A 21,763-nucleotide genomic window follows, 5' to 3' on the forward strand; every position below is an offset into this window, starting at 1 on the left:
TGATATTCAATTTATTCCTCAAAAAAACGTGTTTAGGAGGCTCATTTTGTCATTTCGAAGGTTTCAGAAAGAGGCCAAAATGGTTTCTATGCAAATTCCTTAGAAATTAATCCACATTGTCTCAGAACAAACAACAGTGATTAGAGCAAAGGTTGGGGGTCGGGGGTCTTGGGGGTCCATATTGTCATCATTTTGCTTTAAAACATCTGCTTCATGTTTTTTGTTACCAGTAAAGGCCCAACATGACCACAGTAAAGCAGCAGTTTAGCAAAAAACATTGAATTTACATAATGCACTACATGATTACTGTGGATACACAGGCATAGCCAAGGTTGGCCAGAAGTGGCCAGTGTCACCCTTGAATGAAGCATGGCCGCCCTTATGGCCACCCCAGTTATGGAAAGTGAGACAGGTGTCATTGATGAAGCATCAATAAGGCTATAAACTCTCAGATATAAAGGTAGTAAACTGTCACTGGGGCAGGACCCCTCTTGTCACTGGGGTGATTCCCTCAAGGGTCCATCTCAGTACCTTTAGTCAGGGAACATAACTGTACCATAATCCACTGAAATTATATGTTCTAAGCTGTACTGACTCCACACACCCCGCCTCGTCTCCAGGCTTTTATTTTATTGTTCTGTTTTAAAACATTTGGTTATAAAAAGGTACAAATGCATATTTTCACCTAGAAAAAACTTACTTAAGGTTCACAACTGGACCTTAAAACCACTGTTTTAAGTTTGAAGGTACATTTACATTACCCTCTGGCTAGCTTTCTAATAATCAGACTCAGGTATAAGCTGCAGTGAGGGTAGCCTAAATGAATAACCTGTCTGGCCTGCCTGTATGAAATATTTTCTGAAATATTTGACAATATTGATATTAAAATGACTTAATGTAGATAGAAATTTCCTCATTAATAATTAAAATATGTTACAGAAACACTGTTTCATCTTTGAGTTTACACTGGGCAATAATTACACAATTATTAACATGTCATTACACTACAATTAACATGTAATTACAGAGGTACATATTTAAGTCCATGGATACATAACGAATTCATTCATTTTTTATGTACAATCTGTATTAACAGGTTTCTGTATAGGAGTGTGCGTTTTCTATTTGCTTTGATATCCAAAAATAATTAAGATATGGCAAAGAAAATAACAAAAGACAAACGTAATATTTTAATTATGTGGAAATGATGAACAGATTTAGTTATGTACAAATGCCCCCCAGTGAAATCTTACCTGACCACCCCATTCTGAAAGTTCTAGCTACGCCCCTGTGTGGACAATAACTGACAGAAACTCACAACTGAAGCTTCTACTCTTTAAAAAAGGCCTTTGAACCTGTTTCTTTTTAGGTGACATGAAGTGATAGAAGGGCATAGAGATAAAAGGACAGTAGAAGTGGTGCATAGGAGTCTCTTCTCTCTCTCACTGATTATTTCAACAGATAATCTTTGTATCTGTCTCTGTCTTATCTGCTCTTGCTCGGTTTAGATAAACGATTGCTGGGAAACCCGTCCGTGCTTCTCATGTTCAGCATACTTTCCACTGCTTACCTTAGCTGTTTAGCTGGAGTCTGTTAGTCAATCATAAACGCTCTACTAAATATTCATTAGCTCCCTGAACACTCCTCCACAGATGAGCACCGCTCCAGTTCCAGAGGGCTTGAAATTAATTTCTCAGTAAATGTGATGACTAATCACCACACAGTAGTTTATCAGCAAGTAAGCACAGATGCTAACGTTTGAAATGTTTAAGAACCTTAGTAACGTGTTTGAAGCCTTTGAACCTTTTTTATCTGCCCAAAAGAATGTCTGTTTGTGGGTGGACACTGGAGTTTCTTCCCTAATGACAGAGAATCTTCTGAGCAGGAAATTCATTTCAAAGATAAAATCTCACAAGCAGAAACTCTCTGTTGCCAGTTGCTGTTCTTTGCAAAAGGAAAGTAAAGAGGCCTGAGGTGACCGGCCCTTACAGATCTCCAGACTTGCACTGTATAGTGCTGGAGGCAGGCTGCTCTTCTAGATCTTTAGAGTTGGATTGTTCAGCTCTGAATGTGAATTGTTCTTTTAGATCTTCAGAGTTGGATTGGTCAGCTCTGGATGTGGACTGTTCTTCTAGATCTTTAGAGTTGGATTGTTCCTCTCCGAATGTGAGCTGTTTTTCTAGATATTTAGGTTTGGATTGCTGCTCTCTGAATATGAGCTGTTCTTCTAGATCTTTAGAGTTGGATTGTTCCTCTCCGAATGTGAGCTGTTTTTCTAGATATTTAGGTTTGGATTGCTGCTCTCTGAATATGAACTGTTCTTCTATATCTTTACAGTTGGACTGTTCAGCTCTGGATGTGAGCTGCTTTTCTAGATATTTAGATTTAGATTGTTCATCTTTGTGAACTGCTTTTATTTTTTAGATCTTTACAGTGCGATTGTTCAGCTCTGGATGTGAGCTGTTCTTCTAGATCTTTACAGTTAGATTGCTCAGCTCTGGATGTGAGCTGCTCATCTAGATATTGGATTTAGATTGTTCTTCTCTGTGAACTGTTTTTTTTTTAGATCTTTACAGTTGGATTGTTCAGCTCTGGATGTGAGCTGCTCTTCTAGATCTTTACAGTTGGATTGTTCAGCTATGGGTGTGAGCTGCTCTTCTAGACCTTTGTAGTTGGATTGTCCAGCTCTGGAGCTGTTTTTCAACAAACAATTGAGCATAATTTTCATGCATTGCCATGATTTGGTGTCCATAAGCTCCAAAAATATGCACGTTTTCTTTGATACCATAAGAAACACTTTGAATATAGGAGAGGTTCTGCTCAGAAAAGGACCCCTGATTCAAGAAAGGAGAAGAAATGTGGAGTTTTCAGTTGGTCTGGTCAATATCCAGACCTGAGCCCCTCTAAAGACACTGCTGTAAGACCAGAAATGAAAAGTTCGCGCTCAAAAAGACCCTCAAATGTCACTGAGCTAAAACAGTCCTGCAGCCCTCCACAGTTCGGCGAGAGGCTGGTCGATAACTGCAGAAAAGCTTTTCCGGCTAAAGATTTCAAAAGGTGCAATTACTTTTCACATAAGAGCACTAGGCAGTCGATTTGTTCTTTGATAAGCAGGACACATGGTTATTTAGTAGAAAATGTGTAGTGCACTGCTGCTCCATAGAAAGTAGCTTATAGAACTGGCCAGGCAGTGGCAAGAAGAACTGACCACTTCTCTATCGGTAAGCAAGAACTCTTAATATGGGGGGAAGTCGGCTTTACATGGATCATTAGACATGAACAATACATTCATATTTATAACTAAATAAGTACATTATCAGCTAAGACATGTATTGCATTATTGGGTAAGTTATTACGTTACTGGGTTTTATTACATCTTGACCAAGTTAAGTGCAAAATGTTATTACATGTCTGGCTGTTATTACATTATTGGGAAATTATTTGTGAAAGTTTGATCAAATCAAATTCAAATCAAAACAGAGAGCTGTCAGTGGAGGCTGAGCAGTGGTTTGTAAATCTCTTGTTACTGACACCATTTCTGTTCCCCTCCATACAAACACGGTTCCTCCTTTAGTGTGTTTCTAAATGAGTTTTTGAAGCTAAAAGGCCGTTGTGTGGGGCACGACTGAAATAAACGCTCGCATTCCTGCTACGGTCGCTTAACCTGCTGCAGTGATCAGGCAGTCGCTTCTAGCAAGGTTTTATTTTCCAAAACAGCATTAAGAGCACTTCTGAGAGAGCGTGTGTGTTCCTGTGAGTGTGTATTTAGCCCTTTGCGGGGACCAGAAGGATGTAAACATGACCATTTTGTGATTATGGGGACATTAATCTGCTCGCCTCCAAACACTGCAGCTTTTATTAGAAAAATTAAAGAGATCAAAGGTAATTTGTTTGTTGCTGAGGTTGGAGGATTGCTTGGGTGGGAAAAATCAAATCTATACAATTTCCTCCTCACCCCGGAGGCAGACAGTCAGCCGAGACAAGTTTGAAGTCCAAAATTTGCTTCTTCAGGTCATTTGCTAATGTTGCTAACACTAGAAGTCAATAGTCACCCAAATCTCATCTCTAAATGCATCTCCAACACGTCTCTCAACCTGCTCAAATATGGGGACATGAATCTGCTTCTCCAAAAACTGCAGCTTTCATTAGAAAAATGAAAGAAATCTAGGCTAACCCATTTGTTGCTGAGGTTAAAGGATTGCTTGGGTAAACATTACAACACTAGAACAGTGTTAACACTAGAAGAACACTAGAAGTCAATAGTCACCCAAATCCTTATCTCTAAATGCATCTCCAACACATCTCTCAACCTGCTTAAACTGCATCCAGGTCTTCATTGAAGTAGCACGGACGTATCCATGTGGTTTAGAGCACAGCATGACTTACTGTGAACTGTAAAAATGAACAAAACTTCATCATGTAGCCGAACACAGTGTCCAGCCACTGGACAACAGGTGTTGTGCTAAATTCTGACTCCTGTTCTTATGCATCACATCATGCAAGCACATGAACGTTACAGATTATGTTCACAATTTTTGTTATTTCTTTTTATAAATAGTTGTTAATTGTTAATTTTTTTAAGGTGAAACTATATGTTTAACCATATATCTGTAATGCAAAGGGGAGCTGAGTCTCTCTCTCTTTCTCTCTTGGGCTAATAGGCTGTAATGTTATTAGGGTAAAGGTTGTTGGTCAGCGGCTGCTTTAACTGTTCGTTGACGCTGTACTGTAAGGAAACAGTTCTGAGGTCATCTTTATTCATGAGGAAAGAGTGTGTGTATTTTAGAAAAATGTCTGTTGTACAGAGGTTTTAAATGTTAGACACTCCTTTGTTCCCACAGCATTATAAACACAAAAACCATCTGAACGCCCGGCTGCCATGTGAAGCGCCTGTGAGTGAATATTATGGGATGGCTCATCAGCCGTGGCTGTAGTTTAGTCCAGATGGTTGTCGGGGGAGATTTGTGCTTTGCTGCGTCCACAGGGAAACTAAGCCCCGGGGCTGTGAAAGAGGAGTAAGTGGTGTGGGTGGTGGGTGGGGTGGCTGAAACGCGTTTAACACATGTTGTCTTCTGCCACTGAGCAGGCAGTATGGCCCTCAGCCAAACCACACAGAGTCAGTCAAACTAACCACACAGCACCAGCCATACTAATCACACAGCACTGGCCAAACTAACCGCACAGATCCAGCAAACTAACCTCACAGAGCTGGCCAAACTAACCACATAGCACCAGCCAAACTAACCATGCAGAGCTGGCCAAGTTAACCACGCGGAGCCAAGCAAAATAGAGCTGGCCCAACTAACCGTGCAGAGCCAGCCAAGCTAATCACACAGAGCCAGCCGAACTAACCACATAATGCCAGCTAAACTAACCACGCAGAATCGATCAAAATAACAATGCAATACCGGCCAAATTAACCACCCAGCACCAGGCGAACTAACCTACACCAGCCGAACTAACCACATAATGCCAGCTAAACTAACCACATAATGCCAGCTAAACTAACCAAATAATACCAGCCAAACTCACCACATAATACCAGCCAAACTAACCACACAGCACCAGCAAAACTAACCACACAAAATCATTGTATTCATACTGAGTGTGTTAAATGTTGCTTGGCTAGGGCTTCTTCTTTTATAGCTCACCAAATCTTAGAAAAGCTAAATATGGTGATACACATCATATTCTCAAGTGTTGTTATATCATATATTCATAAGGTCTTCCCCTAATGGAAACATGCACCACTTTCATTTTCCATCTCTCCTTTTCAGCCCTGTGGCTTTTATCAAACCAGTTTAACTGCTTTGAATTTTCATAATTCAAATGAATCTGTTGCACATGAATAAAATTTTAGATAACACAATTGCTGTCTTTCAGCAAGAACTGTGTTGCTGTCGCATATTTTATTCACATGCAACTGACACATTTGAATCATGTAAACTCAGGCAATATTGTAAAAGAGGTAGAACTGAAAAGGGAAAATCATTCCACCAAAGCTGCAACATGTATTTTTTATTGTTGCCATGTAATTACAGCAGACTGATGGGTAAATCATCATTATAACGACTAATTCCCAAGCTGACAAGGCTAAAAACGGAAACGGTTCATCCTCATGCATTCAGAATAACACACGCTGACAAAACGACATGACAGGTGCAGGTGTGCAGGTTTGGGATCTATTTTTTCACAGTTCTAAAAATGTTATTTCTACACTTCTGTTAGCGATGCTTTGCTGCTACTTTTCCAGGTTCTGCTCTCTCTGGCACTCGCTGTCAAAGTCCCCCCTCGGGAGCGAACAGACTCCTCGTTCAGAGCGGATTTTTCAGACGTCTGATCGTCGCAGAAGGAGCCGACATTAATATTTAGAAAGCAGTCAATCTTTGGTGACGCATGGTTTGTAATGATTCATGCGGCTGAGCTTTCTTTCGCACGAATAGAGAGAATTAACAATAGTCAAAACAGGCACAAAAGACAAAGAGAGGACAAAAAGCAAAAAAAACAAATCTGCATTCGGATGCAAACCACCAGATTCACAGGCAAACAATGCCCTCCATTCACTGCGTTTTTTTTGGAAACAGAGAATGAACAAAAGTGCCTTTTGTTGTTTTAAAGAAAAACAAAGTTAAATGTAAGTAAACACGAATGGAAGCCTTGTGGAGGGAAGGAGGAAGAACAAAAAGGCGCTGCTGCATTTGCCTGGCTTTATCGGGACGAGAGCAGCGAGGGCAGTTGCAGAGACTGTGGTTTGGCCTCGGGCAGTTGCAGAGATTTTGTAAAACAGACTAAACCACACGGGCCCCATTAGGACGGAGGGATGACAATGTGTCAGACGAGTTCAGAGCAGAGCTGCTGCACACTGAGGAGATGGCAGGAGATGGTAGGGGGATACGCAGCTCCTTTCTGGCTTAGTTTCCTCAATAAAACTCAAGTCAGAAAGTTGTAAGAACTTAGAAACAAGGTCCTGAAGAACGGTTCTGGGCCACAACACAATCAGACACTTTTTATGAGGCTCTGCTGTTTCAATCTGAGTTGATTTTCTCAGGTGTGAGTCTGAGTTGAGTCTCGAGTCTCTGAAGTGAGAGTCTGAGTCAAGTCTCAAGGCTCTGTTGTTTCAGTCTGAGTCGATTCTCTGGAGTGTGAGTCTAAGTCAAGTCTTGAATCTCTGAGGTGCGAGTCTAAGTCGAGGTGAGAGATTGAGTTGAGTCTCTGACGTGCGAGTCTGAGTTGAGTCTGAGGTGCAAGTCTGAGTCGAGTCTGGAGTCTCTGAGGTGCAGCTGTCCTCTTCTGTTGAAAGCCAAAAAGAGTTTGTGCCTTGATTTTGCCAAGAAAAATGTACAGGAGACGAGATCCAGCAGCTTAGAGAGGAGCTCACAGGCCACTAAACAACAAACTCCCAAGATGCCAGACCAAGAGGTGCAAGAGAGACAAGAGACTCGACTCAGACCCGCACCTCAGAGACTCGAGACTTGATTAAGACTTGAACCTCAAAGACTCAAGACTCAACTCACATTCACACACCAGACACTTCAGCTTGAAGTTCATGAAGACTCCACCCAGGTCTCTGGAGTGCAAGTCCAAGCTAAGTCTCATGACTCTGAGGTGCAGGACTCTCACCTCAGAGATTTAAGACTCGGCTTGGACTTGCATCTCAGAGACTCGAGACTCGACTCAGTCTTGCATGTCAGAGACTCAAGACTCAACTCACACTCGCACCTCAGAGACTCGAGACTTGATTGGACTTGCATCTCAGAGACTCGAGATTTGACTCAGATTCGCACCTCAGAGACTCGAGATATGACTCAGATTCGCACCTCAGACACTCAAGATTTGACTCGGATTCGCACCTCAAAAACTTGAGACTCGACTCACACTCACACCTCAGAGACTCAAGACTTGACTTGGACTTGTACTTCAGAGACTTGAGACTCGACTCAGACTTGTATCTCAGAGCCTCGAGACTCGACTCAGACTTGCATCTCAGAGCCTCAAGACTTGACACCAACTCGCACCTCAGAGATTTGAGACCACCCAGACTTGCAAGGAGTGACTCGTGAACGGTAAATTAGGACTAATGAAATTAAATGAGGTGTTTGTGTGAGGATGGCAGACACAAACCTTCAAACTCACCTCAGCGACTCGAGACTCGACTCAGACTGAAACACCAGAAACTTGAGACTTGACTCAAACTCTCACCTCAGAGACTCGACATGGACTCTAACCTTAGAGACTCAAGACTTTACTTGATCTCTCACCTCAACTCAGACATGCACCTCAGAGACTCAAGACTCAGACTGAAACGCCAGAGACTCAAGACTTGACTCAGACTCACATCTCAAAGACTTAAGACTCCGCTCCAAATCTCACTTCAGAGACTCAAGACTTGACTCAGACTCTCACATCAGAGACTCGAGACTCGATATGAACTAAAACACCATAGTCTCGAAACTCGACTCAGACTCTCACCTCAGAGACTCAAGACTTCACTCGGACTCTCACCTCAGAGACTCTAGACTTGACTCGCACTGAAACACCAGTGAAACTAAACATCTTAGAGACTCGGGCCTCAACTCAGACTTGCAAGGAGTGACTTATGAACATGTCTGTTCATAATGCCCTAATGAACTGTAATGAGGTGTTTGTGTCAGGATGACAGACACAAACATGAGCAGATCACTCTGTCCTGAAACACTGAGTGTCTCTCTGTGGGAGAACTGGAATTCAGCCAGACTGTTTCTGTGTCTGCCCTAAATCATCAACACTGAGACTGCTAATAAACCACAATAACACATCACTTGACCTAAAGAGAGAGAGAGACTCTACAGTCTCAGACTGGTGTGAAATCATGGCCTCCTGGATGATTGACTGATAGATAGACAAATAAATAAATAAATAAATAATCAGCATTTTCGAAGCATGTATAGAGTGTGTGTGGGCGTCTGTCTGTGACTTAAATCAGGGGAGAGAGGGAGAGAGAGAGAGAGAGAGAGAGAGAGAGAGAGACAGAGAGAGAGACAGAGAGAGATCTGTAGGCTGAAAGCCACAAAAAGCCATTAGAGCAGCTACAGCACTAATCTGAGGGCAGAGCGAGCTTTTACTGGAAATACTCTGAGGGTCAGATGTGCCTGGATGCGGCAGCAGTACGCTCCCAAAATGCACTTGTATTTATTTACACATGTTGGTTCTAGCTACCTCCACCCGTCTTTCACGCAGCACCAGCTCCACGTCGTCAGTACGGCACGGCGGTGTGTGATGTCACCCACTCATCTTTATTACAGTCCTCCCTCAAATGCAGATACACGAAGAAGAGAAGCACATTTCACATTTTTACACTAACACGGCCAGGAGACTCTGTTTACACGAGAGAGAGAGAGAGACAGAGAGAGAGAGAGAGAGAGAGAGAGAGAGAGAGAGAGAGAGAGAGAGAATAATAAGAGAGCAAGAGAGAGAGAATAAAAAGAGAGAGAGAGAGAGAGAGAGAGAGAGAGAGAGAGAATAATAAGAGAGCAAGAGAGAGAGAGAGACAGAGAGAATAAAAAGAGAGGCGGAGAGAGAGAGAGAGAGAGATAGAGAGAATAAAAAGAGAGCGAGAGAGAGAGAGAATAAAAAGAGCGGGGGAGAGAGCGAGAGAGACAGAAATAGAGAGAATAAAAAGAGAGCAAGAGAGAGCCAGAGAGAGAGAAAGAGACAGACAGACAGAAAGAGAGTGAGAGAGGGAGACAGACAGAGAGAGAGAGAGAGAGAGAGAGAGAGAGAGAGAGAGAGAGAGAGAATAATAAGAGAGCAAGAGAGAGAGAGTCAGAGAGAATGAGAAAGAGAAAGTGAGAGTGAGAGAGAGACAGAGACAGACAGACAGAAAGAGAGAGAGAGAGGGGCAGAATAAAGAGAGAGAGAGAGAGACAGAGAGAATGAGAAAGAGAGAGAGAGGGGCAGAATAAAGAGAGATAGACAGAGAGAATGAGAAAGAGAAAGTGAGAGTGAGAGAGAGACAGAGAGAGACAGACAGAAAGAGAGAGAGAGAGGGGGCAGAATAAAGAGAGAGAGAGAGACAGAGAGAATGAGAAAGAGAAAGTGAGAGTGAGAGAGAGACAGAGAGAGAGACAGAGACAGACAGACAGAGAGAGAGAGGGGGCAGAGTAAAGAGAGAGAGAGAGAGAGAGAGAGACAGAGAATGAGAAAGAGAAAGTGAGAGTGGGAGAGAGATAGAGAGAGACAGAAAGAGAGAATAAGAGAGAACAGGAAAGAGAGAGAGAAAGTGCTAATCAAAGGGCTGGAACAGCTGCTGTGATGTGGAGGAGGAGGGTGTGCGTGTATGGAGAATAAAGAAAACAGCTCCCTCACTCTTTCTTTCTTTCTTTCTTGATACTAAAAATACTGTAAATAACTGACTGTTCTATTATTCTGTTTGTTTTCTTATTCTTCCTTCTTTTTCCTTCTGTTTCTGGTTGTTACTTGAAATATTCACACCAATACGGAGAGAGAGAGAGAGAGAGAGAGAGAGAGAGAGAGTAGAGAGAGAGGAGAGAGAGAGAGAGAGAGAGAGAGCTCTGCTCATTAATAATGTTTATTATTTATTATTACCATCTTTATAACATTGTTGTTCTGCTGATGTTGTTATTATCAACATTAACTCTGTGTTACTTTCATTAATTATGTTTAGCTTTAAACTTTACTGTGCTTTGATGACACTGTCCTTAACTCAGTCATGCCAATAAAGCTTTGAATTGAACTGAACCGAGAGAGAGAGAGAGAGTGTGTGAGAGAGTGTGAGAGAGAGAGAGAGAGAGAGAGAGAGAGAGAGAGAGCTGTGCTCTGCATTAAAGGGCACCCTGTATGCTGTATTGATTCGGAGTTACTCTGACTGATCCCTCAGAGCTCCTTTAATTAAACACAGTCCGGCGCTCTGAAGGTCACTGAAGGCTGAGACACGGTCAGGATAATATAGATTAATTACACACACTGAACATGAGAAATAAACACAGTCAGATCTGTAGGACCGTCTTTACAGCCATGACACACTCTTAATTTTTATAGAGAAACTTACACATTCAGAGATCTTTACAGTGGTGGTGATAGGAACCAGACGTCACAGTGTCTACAACACAAATATAGGCATTTTATTTAACATCCAAAAATACCAAAAAAGTTTTTATCTGTAATGTTAATGTTGGTAAAATAGTGACAACTTTTTTGCCTTATAATGCCCTGCACTCTCCACCATCAATGTATTTTTAAAAAATCTTCTCTTAAAACTATCATAAAACAGTGTCTCAGTCATCAGGCAGTGAATTCATAACCATTTCATGTAGTAACTTTCTGTGAGGGAGCTTTTAGAGGTGGACGTCTGGTTCCTATCACCACCACTGTGAACAATTCTACTCTAGAACAGAGCATTTCACACCAAACCACTCTGAATGACTCTGTTCACATCTTAACCACTTAATTTTTGAAATATCAGTGGAATTCCCCTTTAGCACTACGTTTGATTACATGATTACAGTGTCTTTCTTGATAAGAGTCACTGCAACATACATGACATTATATTAACTTTAATGCTACCTTTAATCCCCATTGAGCCCCAGCCCCAATGTCTGTGCACAGGCCTGGTGCACTGAGACAAATGTCTTGCAATGATGAAGTGCTGTAATATTACAGCTAATGAGCCACATATTATTCAGGAGAGAATCCACATGAGAGCCACATTTACAGCAAAATCACCAAACGTCCACCCATTCAGGAAATCTGCCCACAGCACATCCCAGCGTTGTGATTATTGTACTTTATCCATCCACAAAGGAAAATCTGTCATTTCGCTTCCTAACTATGCCCAGTACATCAGCATAGAGTGGCCAGCAGAGCAGCACTGCCCGAGGCAGTCTGGGTTTAGTGCCTCGCCCAAGGGCATAACCAGGTATACTCCTGGTTCAGCCCTGGGACTTGAACCCACAACCTTATAGTAAAAGGCTACACAACCTTTCAGTTGTTGGCTCACCTTCCCTACCACTAGGCTACCAGCCATCTAGATTAATGATACTGTGTGATGCATTCATATGGTCATCAAGATAGCCATTTACACTGGGCACATGGGGCAAGCAGAGGAGCATGCACCAAGTTTAAGTTCACTTTGATTTGTTTTTTTTCTACCTATGCTGTGGAAATGTGTACAAACACTAGAAGGTGTAGTGAGGCATGATAATTGGTGAGTCTCTTGACGCCAGGCCTGGGCAGGGAGTCATCTCATGGACACACCCACCTTCAACTGGCAGGTTGCTTATAAATTCCAATGCAGTGGTCACCAACCCTCTTTCTGGAGATCTACGTCCCTGCAGAGTTTAGTTCTAAACCTTCAACCTAACATCCAGCTCCACCCCCTTACCCAATACCAATGCATCTGATTCAGCCAGTCAAGAAAATCTGTGGAAGTTAATCGGCTGGAGCAGATGTGGCAGATTAGAGTTAGAGCTAGACTAGAGTGCAGGAAGGTATATGTATATGTATATATATATATATATAATGTTGTATATGTATATATATATATAAAACACTGATAATATAACACTAATAATAACCAATAATAATACTAATAATAACCTACGCATAAATACCATTATATTTTTATTCTTTTCTTGTCCACCCTCTCCTGTAATATTTATTTCTTTTTATTTATAGTTTTACACCTGGTCCTTTTAATGACATCCACATTCATTCTTGTCAGTGTTTGTGAACCAACACTGCTTGGAATGATATTCCGTGTTAAATGTTTCCTCAGCCTCGACTTTTCATATCCATAATTCACTATCAAAACAAACAGCCATTGTTTTGATAGCAACAAGCAGCTAAACCTACGCTTAGCATTAAAAAAACGCTCTAAATACTTGTTTAGCAACCTTTGGGACACACAAGGCCTTTCAGATGTTTAGTAGACCCAGATTGTGGAGTGAGAACAGTGTTTGGCATCTTCAACTGTTTTAAATTGCACTTTAATAGAAATAACTTACAAACACAGTGGTTGGGTATAAATTCCCCTTTCACAAGGACAGACTGCGCCTCTGGCGAAATACAGTTTAAGGTTTACTGGCCTTAATTTGCTCAGCAGAATAGAAAAGCTGAGACTTAATTCAGCCTGGAGTTCTGGAGTGGCATCTCAATGTGGATTAATGCTCAAACCCCCTTTCAGGCCTATAATGAGAGATAATAATATAGATATGAATAATAAGTAATAAAAAAAGTGTGAGTGAGGACGGTGGTGGGAAGGGAGGAACGTCAGACATGGTCCCAGTCCTTAGCCAAAGATACTAGGTTTGCCATTACATGTCAAAATGGCTGTTAAGTACACATCAAGGAAAAAGACAGAAAACATATTTAACAGAAAATGATTCAAAGCCTGAACAACTTCTGTATGAGACTCACTTTCAGTTTCTCAAAGAAATCCACAGGGATATTTTTCACACCTCCAAAGTTCAGTCTTAGAAGTTGGTTGATCATTTTCTGAAGTAATCAAACTCATTCAGTAATGTTGAGGTCTGGACTCTGAGGTGGTCAGTCCATTGTTCTGAGAACACCAGCAGCTTCTTTGTTTGAGAAAATGGGGCTCCTAACAACCACCTGGAAGACCTGGTCAACACCAACACCGTCCCCGTCAGATAAACAGCACTTAAAGCTTTCATCTTTGAGAGAGAGGAGAAAATCAAGCTGCTTCAGATCTGAAAACATCCACAGGTGTTTCTGTCCATCCTTCCACTGTGAGAAGACCACTCAGCGCTGTGGGTCTGAAAGGATGTGTAGCTGTCAAGAAGAACCTCACTGAGAAAAGGAGACGGACACATCAAACAAAGAAGCTGAACAATGGACTGACCACCCCAGAGTCCAGACCTCAACACCACTGAATGGGTTTGATTACTTTAGAAGATGATCAACCAGCTTCTAAGACTGAACTTTGGAGGTGTGGAAGCAGTAATAACACACTAAATACTGGAAAAATGTATATATATATATATATATATATATATATATATATATATATATATATATATATATATATACCCAGACACACACAGTGCCTGATGTCTGATAAATTTTACAGTGTTTATGCAGCTGTCCCTGTCGTCTGTCATTAAAACTCTATTAGCAGTAACACAATATCTCAACCCAGAATGAGTCCCGTGCTGTAATATACACCACTGGCAACTTTCAGCAGCATTTAAAAACAGAACATCAGCACGTGTTGAAGCCCAGATAGCACTGTACCGCAGCTAATTAGTCTAAAGGTCCTTCTTTAAGCTCCACCGTCGGTTCTCTGCTGGCTTCTCGGTGAAGTGCGCGCTGCTGTTTCAGTCACTTGTTGATAGAGCGGCTCTATCTGAGCTGCTGTTTTTATCACCACAGTGCCAAAAGCTTCATTATCACCAAAAACTCAGCGTGAGAACGACTCATACTGCTCACATCTGCTCAGCCAGGCAAAGACCCTCTGCTGGAGAGAATTCATTAGCCGTCACAGACTCAAACACATCGCACACTCTGACTTATGAAAATATGTTTATGGGCCTGTTTGCAAAAATACTTAGATGTTGCATCACTGCGTAACTAATTCTCATCCAACACACGCTCGGTCAAGCCGAATAAGATGACTCAGTGATGAATAAATGAACAAAAATATAATCAAAATACTCAGATCAGGCATAACACTATGACCACCTCCTTGTTTCTACGCTCATTGTCCATTTTATCAGCTCCACTTACTATATAGGTGCACTTTGTAGTTCTACAGTTACAAACATAACAACAAATGATGTCTGATACATGAAGTATATAAGTATGATACAAGTAGTAGTAGCTGTAGTTTTGCTCATTTATTTTTAACAGTAAGAAACATTTTCATTTTATTCAGCTTCAGATTAAGTGAATATTTATATGGTGATACAGAGCCGTGATAAAATGAAAATACAATATTATGAAACAAATCAAGCTGGTCTTGCTGGCAGCTCTTACTGCAGGCGCCTAAAAAAATAAAATTCACCAACGTTGTGTTTGTTTTGCAGTAACCCTGATCGTCTCTGCTCATTTCACTGCTGTTTCATAATCAGTGCCCAGCCAGTGAATCTGAAGCAAAGCCAGAAAAACATGAAGATTCCAGACGTCACTTGATCAGAAACAAAATATGCTTTTCTTAGTATAAACTCTTAAAAAAAGATGGTTCTTCAAAGGTTCTTCAGTAAATAAACTGGTTCTATATAGAACCTTAAACACTCAAAGATCTCTTTGTATGATTAAAGGGTTCTTTGCATCATGAAAGTGTTCTTCAGATTGCTGGAGAATGTGTTAATTATATATATTGATAAAAAGCGTTCTACATACCACTCAAAAGCGTTCTGATATAGGTATGATGTCAAGCTTGTTTGAATAGAACAACCTGTTTTTTGGTGCTATATAGAATTCTTTTCAACAAGGTTCTACAAAGAACCATATGGAACACATTCTTCATCAATCTGAAGAACGCTTTAGACAAAGAACGCTTCAGTCATGCAAAGGGTTCAATGTGTGTTCATGGTTCTATATAGAACCATTTTCTTTACTAAAGAACCCCTGCAGAGCAAAGAGCAAAGGGTTCTATATAGTACCAACATGTTCTTTGGTTCTTTTGGTTCTTCTATTGTTATGATGTAAAGCTTGTCACAACAGTAGATCCTTTTTAGTGCTATATAGGACCACTTTAAAAAGGTTTCTGTGTAGAACCATGTACAACATGCAACATGCAAAGGGTTCTTTGCGTGTTCATGGTTCTACATAGATCCATTTTCTTTATTAAAGCACACTTGAAGAACCAACTTGTGTATACCAGGTGTGTATAATCCAGGGGTCGGCAACCGAAATGTTAACAAGAGCCATTTTGTCTTTCAACAAAAATCAAACCACCTTGAGAGCCACAGCATTTTATGTCCACTTTACCATCCTGGCTGTAAATATGTCTCAGAATGTGCTGATGTACTAATATAGGCTAACAAATATAATATAAATGTAAACACAGACTTACTTTGCTCTGCTTTAAGCTTTAGCTCAGCTATAGACACTTTTCTCACATCTCCAGCAGGAAACTTTTCCACAAAAGTAGAACAGTTTCTTGTAAAATGTCTCTCAACGTTCGGCTTTTTACGAGGCTGAAGTCACTTCTCATTCGCCAGATTCTTGTTCGAATTTTCCCGTTCCACCTTAAAAGGTGCCTGGGCCGCCAGAATGTAACTGCTGCATCAATTAAGGTGGAACGGGACAATTCGAAGAAGAAACTGGTGAATGAGAATCTGTCTTCAGCTTTGCAACTGTGTAGTGTTTGACAGTTTCTCGTTGCAGATTAAACGTATCAGGAAACCAGCTGAAGTGATTATAAACGCAAATAAGTCAATTTGTCCCCAAATTATCAATGTTTGTCTTAAATCTTTCTCTTTGCTGTTTCGTTAGCCACTAGCTAGGCGTGTACATTTTTTCATAATCATATGGTTCTAGGAAAAACCTTTAACTGTTACAAAACAAGTTCAATTATGTTATGTTAGATTGTGACGGTTCTTTATACTTTAAAGAGGATCTTCCCACTTAGATATACAATTTACAAACTGGTTTCTTAAAGAACCATCCATTGAAATGTTCTTTAGGTTCTTTTCAGTGCACTTTCAGCGATTGGTGCATTTGACATGGTGTATTTTCTTGATTTAAACGTGTAAATGATTTCCTCATTAATAAAATATGTTACGTCAACACATTATTCTCAAATCTAAGTGAACTGAAAGATGTGGAATCAAGTAAATTCATTTAAATGAATGCATCACAGTTTTTAGTGTGGTTCTTTCATAGCACCGCTCCAAAGAACCCATTTTAGCACCTTCATTTTTAAGAGTGAGCCTGCCTGATTCAGCTCCATAATTACCAGATGAGTTAATGAGGCATCCAGCCGTTTGAGGACCCCCTGCCCTGAGGGCTTTAGACCCCTGTTGGTTTGAATAATAAGAAAACTGTAATATGCGTCATTCCCAGAACCATGTCTGAGAGGCTTTATCTCTTAAAGCAAACGAGAAGCAGCAATGAGAGGCAAGATTCTACCAGCTCAGAAACTAATTGGCAAAGTTACAGAGATTAGTGGCCGCTGGTGGAGCAGCATTAGCTTGCATTAGCATTAGTCAGCATTATAACCATCACTGCTGAAAACTGACTTGTATGGTCGAGTGGTTAAACATCACTTCAAATGCAATGCAAACAGCCTCTTCTGGCCCACTCGAGAAACATGAAAGCAGGCTTAAAGCCTCTTGTTAAGGTATTAAAACAGGCTTTGGATTGAATCGTCTAGTAGGGACAACCCAAGGTGACTGGTGTAATCTTGTCCACCACCCAAAAATGTCTAACCAAAATGTCTCATGTGGTCAGAAATTGAGGGCTAATAGAAACTGAGCAATCAACAGATAATCATCAATTATCAACAGATAAACTACAGCCTCTCGCTGTACACCTGCAAGGTGCAGGGAGAGGTTTCTAATAAAGTGGCCAGTATGTAATGTTTAAAAAGCCCAGCAACACTGCTGTGTCTGATTCACTCGTGCCAGCACCAGCCACACTACCATAAGCACCACCATGAACTCTACCATCAACACCACCATGAACTGTACCATGAACACCACCATGAACACCACCATGAACACCACCATGGACACCACCTTGAACTTGACCATGAACTCTACCATGAACACCACCATGAACACCACCATGGACACCACCTTGAACTTGACCATGAACTCTACCATGAACACCACCATGAACACCACCATGAATTCTACCATGAACACGACCATGAACTCTACCATGAACACCACCATGAACTCTACCATGAACACTACCATGAACACCACCATGAATTCTACCATGAACACCATCAGGAACTCTACCAATAATGCATCATGAATACCATGTAGGAACGAAAGCTACACTGAACACTACCTCATACTCTACCCTGAACACTACCATGACAGTGTCACTACTGTACTAAGAAAGATCTACCACCCAAATAATATATGCACAAGTGAATTGACCAGAGGGGGATGATAAATTGTTCAGCATCAGATTACTACAGATTGTAACTGTACACCTATAAAATAAACCTGTAAGGTAGATGAAGCTGATAAAGTGATCTCTGCATCTCTCTATATTAAATATCAATTTATCCCCCAGTACTTCATCACAAAATACCTCTAAAAACACTGAAATGCAACCTGTCAGAAAAAAAATAACCCATAAAGACACTCAAATACAAACTGAAGAATACAAATACACCCCTAAAAAGCTGAAATACAAACTAAGACACTAAAATGCAAAAAAGAGGACACAATATACACCATAATGCATTGAAGTACAAACTATAAGAAAATATACACCTAAAAACACTTAGGAATTATTAGACCCAATATTCCCCCTTTAAAATACTGGAGGATGAGCTATAAAAGACACAATGTACACCTAAAACACTTAAGTTGTAACGATTAGAGTCAAAACTCCCCATTAAAATACTTGAACATGAGGTACAAGACAGAAGATACACCTTAAAGACTTAATTAGGAACTATTTGAGCCAACACTACCCATTAAAATACTGCAGTATGAGCTATAAGACACAATATACACCCAAAACACTTAAGTAGGAAACATTAGACCCAATACTCCCAATTAAAATTCTGAAATATGAGCTTGAAGACACAATACACATCTAAAACACTTAAGTACAAACTAATAGAGCTAATATTCCCTGCTAAAATACTGGAGGGTGAGCTATAAGACAAAATATACACCTAAAAACGCTTAAGTATTAATTATTAGAGCCAGTACTCTCCATTAAAACACAGAAGGTATGAGCTGTAAGACACAATATACACCTAAAACACTTATTTAAAACTATAAGCCCAAATACCCCACACACACACACACACAGTACTGGAGTATGAGCTATAAGACACATTACACAACTAAAAACACTTAAGATGAAACTATTTCAGCCTGTACTGTACATTAAAATACTGGAATATTAGCTATAAGACACAATATACACCGAAAACACTTAAGCAGGAACTATTTGACCCAATACTCCCCATGAAAATACTGGAGCATGATTTACAAGACACAACATACACCTTAAACACTCAAGTAAGAACAATTAGACCCAAAGCTCCTTCATAAGAATACCAGACTATGAGCTAAAAAAAAGACACAACATTTAGGACACAATATACAGTTAAAAACAGTTAAGTATGAACTATTAGAGCCAACACTGTCCATAAAATACTGGAATATGAGCTTGAAGACACAATATACAGTTAAAAACACTTAAGTAGGAACTATCAGAGCCAACGCTGTCCATTAAAATACTGGAATATGAGCTATAAGACACAATATATAGTTAAAAACACTTAAGTAGGAACTATTAGAGCCAACGCTGTCCATTAAAATACTGGAGTATGAGCTAGAAGACACAATATACAGTTAAAAACACTTAAGTAGGAACTATTAGAGCCAACGCTGTCCATTAAAACACTGGAGTATGAGCTAGAAGACACAATATACAGTTAAAAACAGTTAAGTAGGAACTATCAGAGCCAACGCTGTCCATTAAAACACTGGAATATGAGCTATAAGACACAATATACAGTTAAAAACACTTAAGTAGGAACTATCAGAGCCAACGCTGTCCATTAAAACACTGGAGTATGAGCTATAAGACACAATATACAGTTAAAAACACTTAAGTAGGAACTATTAGAGCCAACGCTGTCCATTAAAACACTGGAGTATGAGCTATAAGACACACTGTACAGTTAAAAACACTTAAGTAGGAACTATTAGAGCCAACGCTGTCCATTAAAACACTGGAGTATGAGCTAGAAGACACAATATACAGTTAAAAACACTTAAGTAGGAACTATCAGAGCCAACGCTGTCCATTAAAACACTGGAATATGAGCTATAAGACACAATATACAGTTAAAAACACTTAAGTAGGAACTATCAGAGCCAACGCTGTCCATTAAAACACTGGAGTATGAGCTATAAGACACACTGTACAGTTAAAAACACTTAAGTAGGAACTATTAGAGCCAACGCTGCCCATTAAGACACTGGAGTATGAGCTATAAGACACACTGTACAGTTAAAAACACTTAAGTAGGAACTATTAGAGCCAACGCTGCCCATTAAGACACTGGAGTATGAGCTATAAGACACTGTACACCTATGAACCCGCATAAAGGCGCAGCGCAGCGCACGCTTTAAAAGCGCTGAAATTCAGCGCTCGGTGTTCCGTGTCCATGCATTTACTCACGTGAGCTCGCGTGCAGGAGCAGCAGGTGAGCCGTTATCTTCTTCTGGGGAACAGACCTCTCAGCCCGGCTCGCTGTCCTCTTCTGGAGCGCGGGGCGTGCGCGCGCCTGTGTTTGTGATGATCGTGCCCCCTTCGCTCAGCCTTATGTCCAGCTCTCCCGCTCGCGCGCTCTCTCTCTCTCTCTCGCTCTCGCTCGCTCTCTTTCCGTCTTTTTCTCTCTCTCTGCACTCTGTGCTGACAGCATTGAGGCGCTCGCGCGCCTTTAACACCCCCCCTCCCCTCTGCAGCCACGTGGAGGGCGGGGCAGCGCGAAGGACAGCCCACCCCACCACCAGCGCACACCATCCCTCAGAGCAGAGCACGAAGGCTACGTTCTCGCTGCTGTTACAGGGCTGAAGGCACCGATCCCATCATCTGCGCCCGAATGTGACAGATACGCTCTACATCCTGCACTGTTTACTATGTAGAAGTTAGAGACCACCTTCATTTATTTAGTCTCCAGTCAAAACAGCCATTTAAGTATGAGGTTTTCATTGTTTAGGGTCAGAAAAAAAGCAGAAAACATATATTTAACAGCAAGTTACACAGAAACCTTAACAACTAAAGATGATATTAAACATTTCCGTATTTTCTGTGTCCACTTTACCTTTATTCCAGCTTCCACTCTGTTTAGGAGACTCACGTTCAGTTTCTCAAAGAAACCTGCAGGGATATTTTCCACACCTCCAAAGTTCAGTCTTAGAAGTTGGTTGATCATTTTCTGAAGTAATCAAACCCATTCAGTGGTGTTGAGGTCTGGACTCTGGGGCGGTCAGTCCATTGTGCTGAGAACACCAGCAGCTTCTTTGTTTGATTTTTTCTTTTTTGTACACAGCAACTCAACTACTACTACTACTACTAATAATAATAATAATAACGATAATGTTTATTTATACAGCACCTTTCAGACATTAAAAATGCAGCTCAGATTGCTTCACTACACAAAATAAAAACAACAGAGGAGGAGAGAAAAAGAATATTCAAAAATAAAAATAACAAATAATAAATAGCAGAAAAGAAATATATCAATAATTACAACTAAAAAGCACAGATAAACAGTATAAATAAAAAGGAAAACAATACAATAAAAATGCAACTAACAAGACAATAAAAGTAACAGTAATATTCCAGTAAAAACAAAGGGAAAAAAACTAGTTAAACGCTAAAGAAATATGTTTTTACTGTTTTTTTTAAACAGTGAGTTTACATGCACGCAGTAATTCGATCATAATCAGATTTCTGCAGTTATCTGATTATTCAAATGGTCATGTAAACAGCACACTCTGATTTCTTATATTGGAAGAAGGTCTAGAAATCCGACAAGAAATCTGATAAAGAGGCTGGATTTTAGCTCAGTAATCAGATTTCTCAGTGCATG

The 21,763-nt window shown here is 40.5% G+C and overlaps 1 protein-coding gene across 1 annotated transcript in view; it reads right to left on the reverse strand.

Moving 5' to 3' along the window:
* LOC118812040 (CMP-N-acetylneuraminate-beta-galactosamide-alpha-2,3-sialyltransferase 1-like) overlaps positions 1-20,547 on the reverse strand; it is a 63,215-nt gene extending 42,668 nt beyond the window's left edge. The window contains exon 1 of the mRNA XM_036576718.1: positions 20,347-20,547. The gene's annotated coding sequence lies outside the window, so the exon portion shown is untranslated. The remainder of the gene's footprint in view (positions 1-20,346) is intronic.
* Positions 20,548-21,763: the final 1,216 nt, after the last annotated feature.

This window comes from Colossoma macropomum, unplaced genomic scaffold (genome assembly GCF_904425465.1).
Source record: "Colossoma macropomum unplaced genomic scaffold, Colossoma_macropomum, whole genome shotgun sequence".
NCBI lineage: Eukaryota > Metazoa > Chordata > Actinopteri > Characiformes > Serrasalmidae > Colossoma > Colossoma macropomum.